Genomic DNA, 19,130 nt, shown 5'->3' with positions numbered 1-19,130 from the left:
CTTAAACTCATTAGAATCATTTTTTAATGCCATGTCCTTACTATATGAAGATCATGACAAACAAGCTTCAGCAGAAAATTCTATCAGACATTTGCGACAAGGTAGACGCCCTGTAGAAGAATATATAACTGATTTCAAAAGATGGGCACCTGACACACAGTGGAATAACCCAGCTTTGACAAATCAATTCCGTATTGGATTAGCGGATGCTCTAAAAGATGAATTGGCACGTGTGGTTATTCCTAAGGACTTAGAAAATCTTATGACCTTGTCTATATCTATTGATCGTCGTTTGAGGGAAAGGAAGATTGAAAGAGGGTCATCAGAATTATCTACCAAGAAAGCCTATAGCTCTCATTCAGTTTCCACTGTCCGTTCAACAGATGAGCCTATGGAGATAGGTTTTGTCAAAGGTCCTCTTAAACCTGAAGAAAAGGCTAGACGAAGACAACATAATCTTTGTTTATATTGTGCTGCTAAGGACCACGGAGTAAAGGAGTGTCCAATTCTGTTAAAATCAAAAAAGGGTAAGCAAGAGATAGCTCATTTAAATGAGACTGTTATAAAAAACTCATCTCACTTTACTCTTTCTGTTTGTCTACAGTGGGATCAACATCAACTTAAAGCCCAGTTGGTAATCGATTCAGGAGCAACTAATAATTTCATTCATTCATCTTTTGTTGAAAATCACAAGATTCCTATAATTAAAAAATTAATTGCATTACCTATTCGAGTCGTTGATGGTTCTTTTATCAATTCAGGTCCTGTTACCCATCATACAGATCCATTATCATTAACATTTTCATCAGGTCACTCTGAATTGTGTACCTTTGAGGTTATTCATTCTCCTTTGTACCCCATAATTCTAGGACTTTCATGGCTAAAGAAACATCAACCAACCATCTCATGGAATAGTGGTACTATTTCCTTCGACTCACCATATTGTAAAAAACACTGTACACAATCACAAACTATATTACAGGTTGATATCACAAATATACCAACAGAGTACTCAGATTTTTATGATGTTTTTGATAAGGTTGAGGCTCAATCTCTACCTCCCCACAGGCCTTACGACTGTCCTATCGATTTAAAACCAAACAGTAAAATCCCTTATGGTCGTATATATCCACTCTCTGAACCAGAACTGCTTCATCTCAAAGGATATCTTGAGGAAAATCTAAAGAAAGGTTTTATTCGGCCTTCTACATCTTCAGCTGGTGCCGGGATCTTTTTCGTGAAGAATAAAGATGACAGTCTCAGGCCTATAATTGACTATAGACAACTGAACAACTGTACAATAAAAAATAGATATCCTTTACCTCTTATTCCAGAACTCATAGAGAGGTTACAGGGTGCTACCATTTTCACCAAACTGGATTTAAGAGGTGCATATAATTTAATTAGAATTCGCAAAGGTGATGAATGGTTAACTGCCTTTCGCACTAGGTATGGTCTCTATGAGTATTGTGTCATGCCTTTTGGTTTGTGCAATGCACCTGCAACTTTTCAGTTTTTCATTAATGATGTTTTCAAAGATTTACTTGACACATACATTGTCATTTATTTGGACGATATTCTCATTTATTCAAATTCCAAAGAGGATCACATACAACATGTCAGAACAGTTCTTTCAAGATTAAGACAGAACAACTTATACGTTAAGGCAGAAAAATGTATATTCAATTCTGATACTATTTCTTTCCTGGGGTATCATATTTCACCAAAAGGAATATCCATGGAGGACAACAAAGTACAAGCTATCACTAACTGGCCTATTCCAAAAAATAAGAAAGCGCTCCAGAGATTCTTAGGATTCTCAAATTTTTATAGAAAATTTATTAAAGGTTTCTCTACTATCGCAAAACCTCTCACACTACTCACCCGAAAGAATAACAAATACCACTGGAACCAACAGGCAGATGATTCTTTTAACGCTCTCAAACATAGTTTCATTACCGCTCCAATCCTACAATTCCCAGATCCATCGAAACAATATACATTAGAAGTAGATGCATCCGAATTTGCAATAGGAGCCATTCTGTCTCAAAGAGATTCTTCTACCAACATGCTTCATCCTGTCGCATATTATTCTCGGGTTATGAATTCGGCCGAAATTAATTACCCAATTGGGGAAAAAGAACTTCTAGCCATCAAGGCTGCATTAGAATTTTGGAGACATCTATTAGAAGGCGCAAGATTTCCAATCATCATATTTACAGATCATCGTAATCTACAATATCTAAAAACTAACAAAAGTCTTTCTTCTAGACAAGTCAGATGGAGTTTATTCTTTACTAGATTTGATTTTATAATCACTTATAGTCCAGGAGTAAGAAATACAAAGGCAGATGCTCTATCTAGATATTCAACTCCATTAACTGAGTGTTCTGAACTAAACTCAATAATACCACCAGAAAAATTCATTGGCCTCTTAGCGGGGAAAACATCTATTCTCAAAGAACAACAACAGAATGATCCATTGATTAATGATTCTAGGATTCATAAAGGTAATGATGGATTTTTCTACCATGGTCATGCACTGTATGTTCCAGAATCTCTTAGGAATGACATTTTAGCTATGGCACATGATATTCCACTTTCAGGACATCCTGGTTTCAAGAAAACTCTTCATTTAATTCAAAGGGATTTCTGGTGGCCGCATATGATTCAGTCTGTAAAACAGTACATACAAGGGTGTGCTGTATGTACCAAATGTAAATCTCAAAGAATTCACCCTTATGGTTTACTTTTATCTCTTCCAATCGCTGACAGACCTTGGCAAGATATTGCCCTAGACTTCATTGTCGATCTACCTCCCTCTTCTAACAACACTGTCATCCTGGTTGTTGTGGATCTCTTTTCAAAAATGGCACATTTTATACCTATTCACACTTTGCCAACAGCTTCAGAAACAGCAGATTTGTTCATCAAACATATTGTCAGATTGCATAGGTTACCTAAATCTATTACGACTGACAGGGGTACACAATTTACCTCTCGATTTTGGACACAACTCTGTTCTAGTTTGCATATTGATCGCCGTTTGAGTTCAGCTTACCATCCTCAAACAAACGGTCAGACCGAAAGGACTAATCAGAGTTTAGAGCAATATCTAAGATGCTACTGTACATTTCAGCAAGACAACTGGTCTTCTCTTCTACCTACTGCTGAATTCTCCTATAATAATACCATTAATTCATCTACCAATACAACTCCATTTTTCATTAACTATGGGTTTCATCCCTCTTATCATCTTCTTCAAAGATCAGAAAGTTCTTGTCCCTTGGTAAATGACACTGTGAATACAATTGCTGAAGGATTCATTCAACTAAAACAGATTTTACTACAATCTCAAGAAAGGCAAAAACGTTATTATGACTTAAGGAGAACGAAACCTCCTGAGTATAAGGTGGGAGATCTAGTTTGGTTGTCTTCTAAACACTTGAAGCTTCACATTCCCAGTAAAAAGCTTGGTTCTCTGTTTATTGGTCCTTACAAAATTATTAGGATTGTTAATGCTAATGCTGTCACTTTACAACTACCAAATTCTTTTAAGATACATCCAACATTTCATGTATCCCTTTTGAAACCTTATGTTCCAGTCAGAGATCAAGTCTTGACAACTCAAGTTCCGACACTCATTGAAGATGAAGTATCATATGAAGTTGATTCCATTTTGGATTCTAGATTCTATAAGAATTCTCTACAGTATTTAGTTCGGTGGAAAAATTATTCATCAGAAGAGGATTCTTGGGAACCATCCACTAACTTATCAGCCCCTAGATTGGTATCTCTGTTTCATCGCAGACATCCAGACCGTCCTAAACCCTGATCTGCGGAGCAGATCGTTAAGGGGGGTGTCCTGTCATATCACAGTAATTCTCAATCTCTATACTTCATGTTTTCCACGTTTCACTGTCCCTTTAAACATAATATCACATGACCGTTATGCCTTTATAAGCCCTCCTCTCTAATTCAACGATGCTTGGTAATTTGATTCGCATGAGGAGTGATCACAACTTTCAAGAAGCTCTCTCTATTTTCGTCAAGTTGTTTTCTAACTTTATATCTGCAAAGTTCTCTTCAATCACAGGACAGCATACTTCATTCTGAAACGCTAACTGACATACAGCGTGTCTGCAGTAGTTCGGCGTCTGACGTCATCAGCACTCCGGGAGTCAGTGTCGCAGCTCCTCTCTGTTGCCGGATTCTACACTGCTTCTCAGGACAACTTATTGCTAGCTAGCAAAGTCTTCACAAGTACACGCTGGTCATGAAGTGTTGGGTATCGTACTAAACATAAAGTTATTGCTGAAGTTACGCTAATTTCATATGTTCCTAAGACTGTATATACTAACAATTCAAGCTTATACATATACGTTACTAATGGAAAGTGTGCATGTTTAACATCTTCTGCATATATCCTGGTTATTTCTGCATACAATACACTGCCATAACAATCCTGCTGCATTCATAAATAAGGTTGCATATGAACTTTACTAACCTGAACATTTAAGCATTTTACCTGAGTGATAAGCTACAATCTATTTAAAGAGATACTAACAGAGCTTCAATTACATAAAGTTATAATTTATTCTATATCCAAAGAGATTATCTATTGTTTAGCAAATGCTATTATATTATTTAGGAGAGTATTAGCACATTCACATTGTTGTGCATATCTCCAGCAACTAAAGATAGTTGTAATTTACTTTTGACCTAAACAGGTCACCCTCAGTCAATGAGCAGAATAAGGTTCCTAGTTTATCAAGGTACCTAGGTTTGGTGTGAGACTGAGTGGAGTAGATACAACTGGGTTCACATTAATTATATAATAAATCCTCACAAGTGCGAAATTGCATGGGGTGGGGGGGGGCAAGAAAATTTTTGCCCAGGGTCCAGTCAATATTAAAGACGGCCCTGCCCTTAACATATGTAATTAATGTAATCAATTCAATATTGGGTTCAAATATATGTAGTATCCAAATTTAGCCCTACAAACAAAAAATAGTTGTAAATTGAAATATCACAACTCTGTGTGTCATTCAAAGGAGATTTTACAAATATAAATTGATAACATGGAAATATACTTTGAGATTGAAGACCTGATTCTCAGAACAGTTTGGAGTGAAATCATCTTTCAAATTTCACAGGGGCACACCTCTCTGAATTCTCTGAGAAAAGAGAGGGGACTCAGAAGTCTTAGAGTGATATGAACTTCCTCCCATAGAATATTATAAAACACTTTTTATGCATAATCTCACAGGGGAGTTTAAAGTGAATAGGGGAGCATCCAAAACTTTTTCATTAAAGTTTAAAATGTACTTCTAATTTAGTATACATTATTATTCTGTTGATTTAAATAAGTGTATTTTGCATATTGAAAAAAACCAACAACATACATTTGATGAGATAAATCAGCGAGAACTGACGTGTTAATGCAGGAGCTCTAAATAGCTCACCACTCGTAATCTAAACCTTAATTCATACATCAACAAAATATGAATTAAGCATCAAGCTTGCAATATTGATAAAGGACTTCAGAAGAAACTAACATTCCGGCTGACAAAGCTAGGGGTCAACTTGGTCATCATAGCGGTGACTTGTTTCTGTAAAAAGGCAATTCCCATTAAATGCTAGAGTGTAGTGGTAGTTTGCGCTCCCGCTTGAACAAAAAACCCCACTGGCTTTTTGCACATTTTGAATTGCATGCGTATTACAAGTTGAAAGTAAAAAGTAAATATTGCAACCACATTAATGTATTCCCCCATAGACTTCAATGGGTGAAAAGTTGTGCGCAAACCCGATTGCATTTTCTCAAGTGTGCAAACCCAACATAAAATATTAATATTTCAGATTCCAATGTTCTTCATATAGAATAATATGTGTTATATAAGTTTTTTGGTACAATATATAGTTGATTATATATATATATATATATTCAAAAATATATTATCCTATGTGAAGAATTGTATATTCAAAATATATTATCCTATGTGAAGAACATTTGGAATGTGAAACATTTACAGTAAATACACAGGTAAACACTTTATTAAATATGAATGTTGCTTAAATATAATTTTTCATGTTTTCGTCTGCTTGACAGCAAAGGGCTCCAATGCACTTATATACTGTTTATGTCTATATATGTATACATATGTGTTTATATGTTTATATATGTATGTAAATACCTATTGCATACATAAATACATATGTACACACATTTAAACACACACATACATATTTAGACATGTATGTATCTATGAGTTAAAGCCCTTAAAAGTCCTTCATATCTTTAAACCCTTATAACTTTTTTATGCATTTTTTTTAAATATTTTTTTATCAGACAGTGTTATTATGAGTGTAACTGTACTTTTAAATGTAATTTGTATGTGTTTTGTACAACTTTTTTGTCTTGTGTAACAGTGAGCCTGAGCTCTGAGGTCCCGATATTCCAACGCATGTTAAAATCAATTGTGGTAAAGCAAATGAGTTTACTTTCAACTAATTATACCATGCTATTTAGAATGTGCGCAAAGAGCTGTGATAAACCCCTTATCACTTGTGCGCAATTGTTAGTGTACCGCTTTTATCTAGCCCTAAATGTGACATAACTATGACCAAAAATAAAAGTAGCATTTATTTATAAATTCTCCTAAATTAGTTGAGGTATGTAAAAACAGTAAACTGTTTAACAAATAGTTTTCCATTGTATAGCTTGTCTAGAGTACTACTTGTATTATATAAGAGTAGAGACATATAACATAATCCTGTAAGACCTAGTCTATGTTTAGTGACAGATTCTCTGTAATACTATTTATCCCTGCAACAACTGGCCGTCTTGGGAAGGATTTGCAAGTCCTTGTGTGTGTTTAACCTAAAAATAGAAATAAAGAGTCCTAGGCAGTAAAAAAAAATCAAACTTAAGACAATAAATATTTTAACACATTAAAAACCAGTAGACAATTTGGTACTTTAACTCTGGCAGAAATAAAAGTTTGAGGTATTGCACATTCCATTTGTTCTTATCATAAACAACTAACTACTCATAATTATGAATTTATTAAGAACATGTAATCGTTGGAGGTTAAAATCTTTAAGACTTTTTGGCCATTTGATTTCAGATTGTATTTCTTAATAGTCAAATCATTGCACAAAAATATGTTTTATATTAAAAGTAATTTTTACTGGGAAAAAAGTTAAATACATGGGTTACACATAATTTATATTGCAATATAGCAAGTAAAGTACAGAAATAGACTAAGCATATAGAATATTATCAGGCACGGTTTAATATTTGCACAAAACCGTAATAGAAAAAATAAAATATATATATATATATATAATAAAAGATATCCGCTCCTTTTGATAGATAAAAAAGAAATTATTGGCAAATATTGACGCTACCATTATAAACATGGTTATAACTCTTCTTCAGTTTTTTATTTATTTATTAATTTATTGATTTATTTTGTAATACAAACCATTTTAAATAACTAGCAATAAAAGCAGATAAATGCAATTCAAGACAATGACCTTATTCCAGCCTCAACATCTCTGCATTGAAAATCTTCATGAGCCACAATGCAAGAAGATAGATTATGGTATATATAAAAATAACTCCAAGAACGACAGTTCATTGTAGAAATCAGATTTTCCTATATATTATTCCTTGTGCAGCTAGGCTTTTCACATCCTACTGACAATTTAGCACACAGAAACAATAAAGATAGAACTTTAAAGTTAGCTGTGATGCATATATAGCCATTACTGGAAAGGTTAGCAAATATTGTAAATAGCAAAACTAATAAAGAATACAGCCCCTCCATCCTAGTGCAAAATATTAAATGAACCTTATAACAGTAAGCAGCTAGAAGATTGGCCTCAATAAATAGGCTGTCAAAAGTTTGTTCATAGGTTATATAAAGCATATAGGTCCCAGAGGTTTTAAAAAGTAAGTTTAACTGATGCTGTACCTCAAACATACTTCTCTATGGTGGAATAGCAAACATTTAGCTAGATTACGAGCTTTGAGCGCTATAGGAATTTTAACGACCGCCACAAAAGCGGCATTATTTCAACTCCCTATAGCGCTGCTATTAAATGTTTTTAAAAAGCAGGCTTGTGCAGGCGATATGGTTGCGTTGAGCTGCATACCACACCAAAATCAAGTGCTGCTTTGACATGCTTGTGCACGATTTCCCCATAGACATCAATAAGGAGAGCCAGCAAAAAAAAAAAAAAACCAACACCTGCGATTGCGGAATGAAAAGCTCCGTAACGCAATCCCATTGATGTCTATGGGGAAAGAAAAACGCCCTAACATAAACCCCAAGTCTAAACACCCCTAATCTGCCACCCCCGACATCCCCGCCACCTACATACAGTTATTAACCCCTAATCTGTCACCCCCGACATTGCCACCACCTACATACAGTTATTAACCCCTAATCTGCTGTCCCTGATATTGCAGCCACCTACATACAGTTAATAACCAATAACTAATAGTTATATTGTAGCTAGCTTAGGTTTTATTTTTATTTGACAGGTAAGTTTGTATTTATTTTAACTAGGTAGACTAGTTAGTAAATAGTTATTAACGATTTACTAACTACCTAGTTAAAATAAATACAAACTTACCTGTCAAATAAAACCTAAGCGACCTTACACTAAAACCTAACATTACAAAAAAAATAAACACTAAAATTACTAAAAATAAAAATAACTAAATTACATAAAAAAACAAACACTAAATTAAAAAAAATAAGAAACAAATTATCAAAAATAATTTCTGTAATTTAGTTATTTTTTTTGGAATTAGATACTTTTTGTAATTTTTAGAGTAGTGTTAGGCTTTTTTAACGTGTAGTTTAGTTTAATTTAATTGGTAGTTTAATTGTAGTTTAATAATTTTCTTAGTTTAATTGTTAGTTTAATATTAATTTATTTAATTTGACAGGTAAGTTTTAATTTAATTTAAGACAAGGAAATTGTAATTTTACAGAGAAAGAAAGAGGCAGCACACTCTGTATCTGCAAAAAAGCGGATCTTTAATCCAGGACGTTCATGGTCAGTACACAGACAGGTAACAATAGAGGAGGTAGGGGGCGTGTCCTTATGCGTTTCGTGCCGTGCGGCACTTAATCATAGGATGACAGGTGAGTGTGAAGAGTATAACTATATACTCTAACACCTCCAATCACGGCTTAGAACATGTTTCTGGGAGTGGGGGAGTACACAGGACTAAAACAGTGCTTTAAAAACTGAAGTACAAAAGAAATTCTGAATAACAAAATGTCCACTATCTAAACAGAAATTGTTACCAACAGTTTCCTAAGCAAAAAAACAGACACAAGTTATATAAATTAAATCGCTTATACACGACTATTAAAAAGCATATGTGCCTAATATATGGACAGAATTGACCTATTTGAAAAATAAGAATAAAAACAACAACGGCCTCGTAGACATCAAATCTTTAAGGTATCCATTTAGACATTAGGAAGACTATTAACTAGTTACAACAGTACATGTTAATAAAACCACATTATACTGGCTAGTTCATATTTATTTAAAAAAAATACCAAATAGCATTAACACAAACTCAAGTGTGTGTATAAATATTATCAATTATAGTATGTGTGAGTATTGTATGGACTGGACCACTAGTATCGTAAATCTTGATAATACATGCATCTTACTAAATGAAGAGAACCATACATGACAAAAAAAGAAAGAGAGAGAACAAGGCTGAATCCTAATAAACATACCTAAAATATTTTAATCAGTGAAAAAACTTATGCCCCATTCCATATATAAACCATAAGGCTCTCTAGTATTTTAGCGTGAATATCCAGTATAACTCCTTTTTCATTAGAATTTTGTATTTATTGCCACCTCTAAGTGACATCTTTACAAGATCAATCACCTTAACACCAAAACTTGAAATGATAGTGAAATGAAGTCCATTTAAGTGATTGGCTATACTGGAAGTCTTCACATAATTCTTGACGTCCCTCTTATGCTCACCAATTCTGGACCTTAGTGTCCGAGAGGTCTGACCAACATATTGGGCCTTACACAAATTGCACTCCTACAGGTAAACCACAAAGATGGATGTACAATTGGCATAGTGATTTAATCTATAGCTCAGTCCTGTTGAGTTACTTTTGAATGAGTCACCTTTAGAGATGGTTTCACAAGTCACACAACTATGTGCCAGGCATTGGAAAGTACCCCTCTTATTGAGCAAGGTCAGTTTCTTTTTATTCAGGTTACTGACTACTAGACTGGGGGCCAACGTGTTGTCCAAGGTGGGTGCCTTTCTGGAAACAAACCTAATTTGTTCTACATATGGAGAGAGAATCTCATTTCCTTTCAAAAAGATTTAATTATGTTTCAAGATGTTACATATCTCAGTGAATTGTGAGGAATACTCAGTAGAGAACACTATAGATTTTGAGAAACTGCCATATCTCCTACATGACCTATTCTTGACATCTGCCAGAGGTTTGTCCCTGACCACTTTCAGTGCTCTCACTAGAAGGCCATTATCATAGCCCCTGATTAAAAGTCTCTTCTTAAGACTCAAAGCCTGTTTTTCAAAAAGGAGGTCAGAAGATGCAATCCTTCCCGAGTCTCAAGAATTGGCTCTTTGGAATGGCTTTTATCAGATGTTTGGGGTGGCACAAGTTTGCATGCAAAACAGTGTTGCCCGCAGTAGGTTTTCTGAAGGTATCTGTAACAATCATGTTACTCTGGATGCACCCATTTAATGTAAGATCCAAGTATTGGACAGTACTATTGTGCATGATTCCCGTGAAACTTAACCAAAGTTCGTTATCATTCATAAAATGCAAAAAGTCATCAAACACAAAATCCCCTTTGACTATGAATATAAGATCATCAATATATCTCATATATAGTTGAATGCTATCCTTAAAGGGATTATCTGCATTGTATAGTGTGCCAAGCTCCCACCATCCCATAAATACATTTGCAAATGATAGGGCAAATTTAGCCCCCATTGCTGTTCCGCAGGTCTGTAAGAAATGCTTGTCATCAAACATAAAAAAATGATGGGATAATATGAACTTAACACACTCACAAATGTACATGCAAAACTCTTCTGAAAAATTTGTCCTGATTTAAGAAACAATTCAACAGCTTTTATTCCTAAAGCATGAGGGATGTTAGAATACAATGAGACCACATCCACCACCACCCAGCCAAAATCTTCACACCATCTAACATTATCTAATAAAGAAATGAGATGGCCCGAGTCCATTAGGTAACTACTTAGACCCTTCACAAGTGGCTGTAAAATTGCATCAACCCACTCTGATAATGGCTCAAATAACAAACCTATTCCTGAAATAATTGAGCGACCAGGTGGGTTGACCAAATTTTTGTGAGTCTTGGGAAGTTGGTGGAAGATGGGCATCACTGAGTAAGAGGGAATAAGAGAAGACTTGTCGTTTTCTCCAAAAATTCTATAAGCTTCTCAAGCTTTGTTTTAAAAGCTAATGTTGGATTAGAGGGCAGAGATCTATAAGTGATGCCTTCACTCAATTGGTGGTGCGCCTCCTTCACATAGTCTGATTTATTGATAACAACGACATTGCCACCCTTGTCGGATGAACGAATGACAATGTTGTGGTTGTCACGAAGCAGTTTGATCGCTAGCTTCTCTTTGTAACTAAGATTCTTTTATTTTTTGGAAATACTCAATGAAGCCATATTTTTGCAAAAATTTATGATGTCTTGTTCTACCTTTTTTTGGAACAAATTGAGGTGCATACCTCTAGATTGGATGGGATAAAAATTTGAAGGCACCCTTTTGGGTTTGCTAATCGAATGATCATTAAGACCACCCCTGACATTGCCGCCACCTACATACAGTTATTAACCCCTAATCTGCTGCCCCCAATATTGCCGCCACCTACATACAGTTATTAACCCCTAATCTGCTGCCCCCAACATCACTGCCACCTACATAAAGTTATTAACCCCTAATCTACCGCTCCCGATGTCGCCGCCACTATACTAAAGTTATTAACCCCTAAACCTCTGGCCTCCCACATCACTACCACATAATAAATCCATTAACTAAAGTTACAATTATTAACTAAATAATAACTATTTTAAACTAAACACCGACTTACTTGTAAAATAAAACCTAATAGTTATATTGTAGCTAGCTTAGATTTTATTTTTATTTGACAGGTAAGTTTGCATTTATTTTAACTAGGTATACTAGTTAGTAAATCGTTATTAACGATTTACTAACTAGCTAGTTAAAATAAATACAAACTTACCTGTCAAATAAAACCTAAGCGGCCTTACACTAAAACCTAACATTACAAAAAAAAATAAACACTAAATTACAAAAAATAAGAAACAAATTATCAAAAATAATTTTTGTAATTTAGTTTTTTTTTTCTCTGTAATTAGATACTTTTTGTAATTTTTTAACGTGTAGTTTAGTTTAATTTAATTGGTAGTTAGTTTAATTGTAGCTTAATAATTATCTTAGTTTAATTGTTAGTTTAAATTAATAAATTTAATTTGACAGGTAAGTTTAAAGTTAATTTAAGATAGGGAAATTGTAATTTTAATATAAAGTTAGGGGGGCGTTAGGTTTAGGAGTTAATAGTTTATTTTAGTATATTTCGTTGTGGGAGGCTTTTGTTTTAGGGGTTAATAGTTTATTAAGTATATTTAGTTGTGGGGGGCTTGCGGCTTAGGGGTTAATAGGTTTATTATAGCGGCGGTATGGGCAGATGACAGATTAGGGGTTAATAAGTTTATTATAGTGGCAACAATGTCGGGGAGCGGCGGAATAGGGGTTAATACACTTTAATAGTGGCGGCGATGTCCGGAGCAGCAGATTAGGGTATAAATAACTTTATTATAGTGTTTGCGATGCGGGAGGGCCTCGGTTTAGGCGTTAATAGGTAGTTTATGGGTGTTAGTGTACTTTTTAACAATTTAGTTATGAGTTTTATGGTACAGCTTTGTAAAGTAAAACTCATAACTACTGACTTTAGATGGCGGTACGGATCTTGTGGTTATAGAGTGTACCGCTCACTTTTTGGCTTTCCAGGCAAACTCGTAATACCTGTGCTATTGGAGTCCCATTCAAAAAGGACTTTTATAAAAGTGCGGTACTGACATTGCGTGACAGGCTAAAAGGTGTGCGGTACACCTATACCTACACGACTTGTAATAGCAGCGTTATGAAGCATTAATGAAGCATTATGGGCCATAACGATGCTATTTGACTCACAACGCAAAACTCATAATCTAGCTGATTATTAGTGGAAGACCCTGGGTTCCTAGAAGTTAATGTTAGTATGTTCTGGTAAATATTGTATTATTAAACACTACTTTCTCCCTGTCAGGTAGCAATATAGAGTTAGTCAGTTGCATATTGCAAGGCTAGTCTCAGAAGTGAGTGCAGGTCACAGGAGGGAGTGCAGTTATTTCAGGCAATGGGCTCCCTTTGTGAAGCTGTGATTGCAGCTTTGGTGCACCTTCAACTACAGGTTCTCATGAACGAGCCTGTAGCTGATAGTTAAGAAGCAGTGGTTATCAGACCGTTGCTTCTTAACTTACTACACCAACAATGCAGAGCAGCTGCTTGTGCAGTTATAAATGCAGGCATTATATTGCGTCTGCTAGCTGTGCTGCTGGGCAGACAGGGACGGAGATTTAAATGGGCCCATGTGTGCGGAATGCAGCAAGATTATGACAGATTAACCAAAGTAGTGAGAGGGTTCTATATTGTAAACAATTAGGATTACTTTAAAAAGAAAATAGTATTGCTAGAAGAGGCTGGATCTTGAGCAAGAAATAAGAACATGAGAGGTCATGTTCCTATGGCCAGGCTGAAGACTATGCTGGAAAAGGAATTAAGTTACATAAACAACAGTTTGGGGGGATTTTCTTGTTTTGCAAGGGATCAATAATATCTAACTTCCCTATTTAACCATTACGTGGATATTATTTTACATAATAAAGGGTAGGGATCCCAGGCACAATATCAGAGGTCATTGGAGGGTAATTACCCTTATATATTTCTCTACCCTTTACAAGAAAACTTCTAATCAATATAATGGAATGCATTTAATGAAAGAGATAATAAATTCTGTTGAACAGTATGGGCCAAGTTACAAGTGGAGCGCTAAATATCGCTTTCATGAAAGTTGTCTCACAAGAGCGCACTTCCATAGGCTCCAATAGGAGCCTCGTTCTGATGCCGCCAGGGATGGCATCAGAACCTAACCACAGAGAAGGGTAAGTAGCGCAGCGATGGCAGCAAATATAAATATACATGTATATGATCATATACATATATATTTATGTGTTAATATGTGTATATACACATATTGACACGTAAATATATATGTATATATGCATATAAATATATATTTACAGGGAACACGCATCCCAATAGACCACAATGTAAAAACAACCCACTCCTGCCAACTTTAGCCCCAAAATACTGCCTAGTGCAGTTTTTTTATTTAAAAATAAAGATGCTGCTATCTTTATTTTTTTTTATTTTTTAATAAAATACACTTCACTGTGATTTGGGGGCATGTGAGGCACATTTATAAAATGAACCAGTGGTCTGATCTCTGGTTAATTTTATAAGCGCTAATTATTACCACGGGCTCGCAGCCCTATATTTTGCTGGGAGACAATCTAATGAATGGAGTGTCAAGAGAAGTTTTTATGGTGAAGGGGTATATGGGTTTGATTTGGTTTTGGGGGATCTGTGGTTGGGGGTTTGTAGATATATCTCACTTTGGCTCAATATTCAAAGCTTAGCTGTTGCCAGTGAGAGATAAGCAATCTCATCTTAACAGTCTTGCAATGCTCAAAAAAGTGGGTTTTACTTTTTCGTAACATGATACTTAGAGGCTTACTTATCAAGCCGTCAACCGTAAATACGCTGGAATTGTGGAGAGCCTGATTTCCCTTAGTTATCAAAGCCTACAGACCGGCAAAAGTTGAAATTTGTGACGTAACATACGATCCGCCGGTCTCAGTCCAACACAGATCGATGCTTACGTCATTACAGATGTTCCAAATGCAAATTCGGCACTATCTGACTACTTTTGCTAGTTAACAAATACCTACCAGGTTCGCTCGCCAATATTCCGGCTCAGCGTACCTGCTTTTCAATCCGCCGCCCAGGAGGCGGCGGATGCCATAGGAATCAATGGGAGTCTGAAAGCAGCGAAAGCTCATGTATCCCATTGATTCCTATGGGAGAATAAAAGTAACGTTTACACCTAACACCCTAACATGTACCCCGAGTCTAAACACCCTTAATCTGCCGCCCCCTACACCGCCGCCACCTACATTATACTTATTAACCCCTAATCTGCCGCCCTGACACCGCTGCCACCTACATTATACTTATTAACCCCTAATCTGCCACCTTGACACCGCCACCTACATTATACTTATTAACCCATAATCTGCTGCCCTGACACCGCCTCCACCTACAAAAAAGTATTAACCCCTAATATACCGCCCCGACACCACTGCCACCTACATAAAGTTATTAACCCCTATCCCGCCACTCACGGAGCCCACCACCACCTACATAAAATTATTAACCCCTATCCCGCCGCTCCTGGAGCCCACCGCAACTAAATAAATGTATTAACCCCTAAACCCCTGGCCTCCCACATCACTAGGATTTACTAAACATATTAACCCCTAAACTGCCAGGTCCCCACATCGCCATAAACTAAATTAAACTATTAACCCCTAAAACTAACAACCCGCTAACTTAATATTAAATATTAACTCAACCCTATCTTATAATAAATTTCAACTTACCTTTAGATTTAAATTAAACTATATTAAACTAATAATTAACCTACCCTAACTATTATACTAAAATTACATTGAACAATATTAAACTAATAATTAATCTACCCTAACTGTTATACTAAAATTACATTAAACTACAAATTTAATTAACTATATTATATATTTAAAAACCTAACCCTACTCAAATAATTTAAATCTACAATAAAAAATTACAAAGTTACAAAAAACTAACAACAAAGTTACAACAAATAACAAACACTAACGGCTAGATTTAGAGTTTTGTCGGTAACGACCCGCGTAGCTAACGCTGGCTTTTTTCTGGCCGCACCTTTTAAATAACTCTGGTATTGAAAGTTCACAGAATGGCTGCGTTAGGTTCCAAAAAGGGAGCGTACAGGCATATTTAACGCCACTGCAACTCTCGATACCAGAGTTGCTTACGGACGCGGCCAGCCTCAAAAACGTGCTCGTGCATGATTCCCCATAGAAAATAATGGGGCTGTTTGAGCTGAAAAAAAACCTAACACCTGCAAAAAAGCCGCGTTCAGCTCCCAACGCAGCCCCATTGTTGTCGATGGGGAAACAGTTCCTACGTCTGCACCTAACACCCTAACATGTACCCCGAGTCTAAACACCCCTAACCTTACACTTATTAACCCCTATTCTGCCGCCCCCGCTATCGCTGACCCCTGCATATTATTTTTAACCCCTAATCTGCCGCTCCGTAAACCGCTGCTACTTACATTATCCCTATGTACCCCTAATCTGCTGCCCCTAACACCGCCGACCCCTATATTATATTTATTAACCCCTAATCTGCCCCCCACAACGTCGCCTCCACCTGCCTACACTTATTAACCCCTAATCTGCCGAGCGGACCTCACCGCTATTATAATAAAGTTATTAAACCCTAATCCACCTCACTAACCCTATCATAAATAGTATTAACCCCTAATCTGCCCTCCCTAACATCGCCGACACCTAAATTCAAACATTAACCCCTAATCTGCCGACTGGAGCTCACCGCTATTCTAATAAATGTATTAACCCCTAAAGCTAAGTCTAACCCTAACACTAACACCCCCCTAAGTTAAATATAATTTAAATCTAACTAAATAAATTAACTCTTATTAAATAAATTATTCCTATTTAAAGCTAAATATTTACCTGTAAAATAAATCCTAATATAGCTACAATATAAATTATATTTATATTATAGCTATTTTAGGATTTATATTTATTTTACAGGTAACTTTGTATTTATTTTAACCAAGTACAATAGCTAAAATAGTTAAAATAATTACAAAATTACCTGTAAAATAAATCCTAACCTAAGTTACAATTAAACCTAACACTACACTATCAATAAATTAATTAAATAAAATACCTACAATTACCTACAATTAAACCTAACACTACACTATCAATAAATTAATTAAACACAATATCTACAAATAAATACAATGAAATAAACTAACTAAAGTACAAAAAATAAAAAAGAACTAAGTTACAAAAAATAAAAAAATATTTACAAACATTAGAAAAATATTACAACAATTTTAAACTAATTACACCTACTCTAAGCCCCCTAATAAAATAACAAAGACCCCCAAAATAAAAAAATGCCCTACCCTATTCTAAATTACTAAAGTTCAAAGCTCTTTTACCTTACCAGCCCTGAACAGGGCCCTTTGCGGGGCATGCCCCAAAGAATTCAGCTCTTTTGCCTGTAAAAAAACACATACAATACCCCCCCCCAACATTACAACCCACCACCCACATACACCTAATCTAACCCAAACCCCCCTTAAATAAACCTAACACTAAGCCCCTGAAGATCTTCCTACCTTATCTTCACCATACCAGGTTCACCGATCGATCCAGAAGAGCTCCTCCGATGTCCTGATCCAAGCCCAAGCAGGGGGCTGAAGATGTCCATGATCCGGCTGAAGTCATCATCCAAGTGGGAGCTGAAGAGGTCCATGATCCGGCTGAAGTCTTCTATCAACGGCATCTTCAATCTTCTTTCTTCTGGATCCATCTTGCAGACCTCCGACGCGGAACATCCTGCTGGCCTGACGGACTACTGACGAATGAAGGCTCCTTTAAGGGACGTCATCCAAGATGGCGTCCCTCGAATTCCAATTGGCTGATAGGATTCTATCAGCCAATCGGAATTAAGGTAGGAAAATTCTGATTGGCTGATGGAATCAGCCAATCAGAATCAAGTTCAATCCGATTAGCCTGATGAAACGGCATGTTAGCCGAGAAACGCGTTGCTAAGTAATTTTTATATTTTTAATAAATACTTTTATTTTGTCTACCTTGCTGGTGAATTGTTCTATTTGCCTTATTGATCCCTTGCTTGGATTAACCTCTATCGGCATATCCACCTTTATTTTCCACCACTCCTCCAACGATCCAGGAGCAGCTGTACAGGCCTCAGGGAGTCAGCCGAACGGCTCTTTAAGATTCGGCACGCCTGATATTGCACTGCTTGTGCAACTCCGTTTGTGAGTATAACTTCTCGACATCTGTTGTATGTGTATTCTGTGCCTGGGATAATCTGCACCAAGGGCGGTATCTATATTTTATGTCATAGGTATCTTTTTTCCCCACATCGTTGGTGAAGTGATTACCCAGTGAACAGCTGATTTCACCCTCTAGCGAGTCAGCCGAGCGGCTCTGAAGCTTCGGCTCACCTGTTATTGCACTGCATGTGCAAACATCTTTGTGAGTATTACTCTGAACTGTTAGTTTAGAATCATTTGTAGCCAAGGATCATCTGCACCAGAGCGCCTCTTCTTTTTTTGTTTCTATACAGAACGCAGTCATCTCTTTTTCAACATCTTTGGAGAGAGCAGCTATCGTTTGGGACATCATTTCCAGATTGGACATCACTCTATATTGGGACTTTCACTTGCATCTATGGATGTATATTTCCTAACCATATGACTGTGGTGACTATTGTTATGTATTTGTATTTATAATTATACAGTTCATATTGTTTATTTTTTGTAAGATATAAAACTTAGGATCTATCCATATTATCACTTTTTTGAAATAGCATAAATTAGGCGCACCTTATTTCTGGACACACTACTTAGATATAGTAGAGCCCCATTGTTTTTGTATTCAATCCGATTGGCTGATCCGATCAGCCAATCAGATTGAGCTTGCATTCTATTGGCTGATCGGAACAGCCAATAGAATGCGAGCTCAATCTGATTGGCTGATCGGATCGGCCAATCGGATTGAACTTGATTCTGATTGGC

Source organism: Bombina bombina, chromosome 3, assembly GCF_027579735.1.
Source record: "Bombina bombina isolate aBomBom1 chromosome 3, aBomBom1.pri, whole genome shotgun sequence".
NCBI classification, from domain to species: Eukaryota; Metazoa; Chordata; class Amphibia; order Anura; family Bombinatoridae; genus Bombina; species Bombina bombina.
This window is presented reverse-complemented; position numbering follows the sequence as displayed.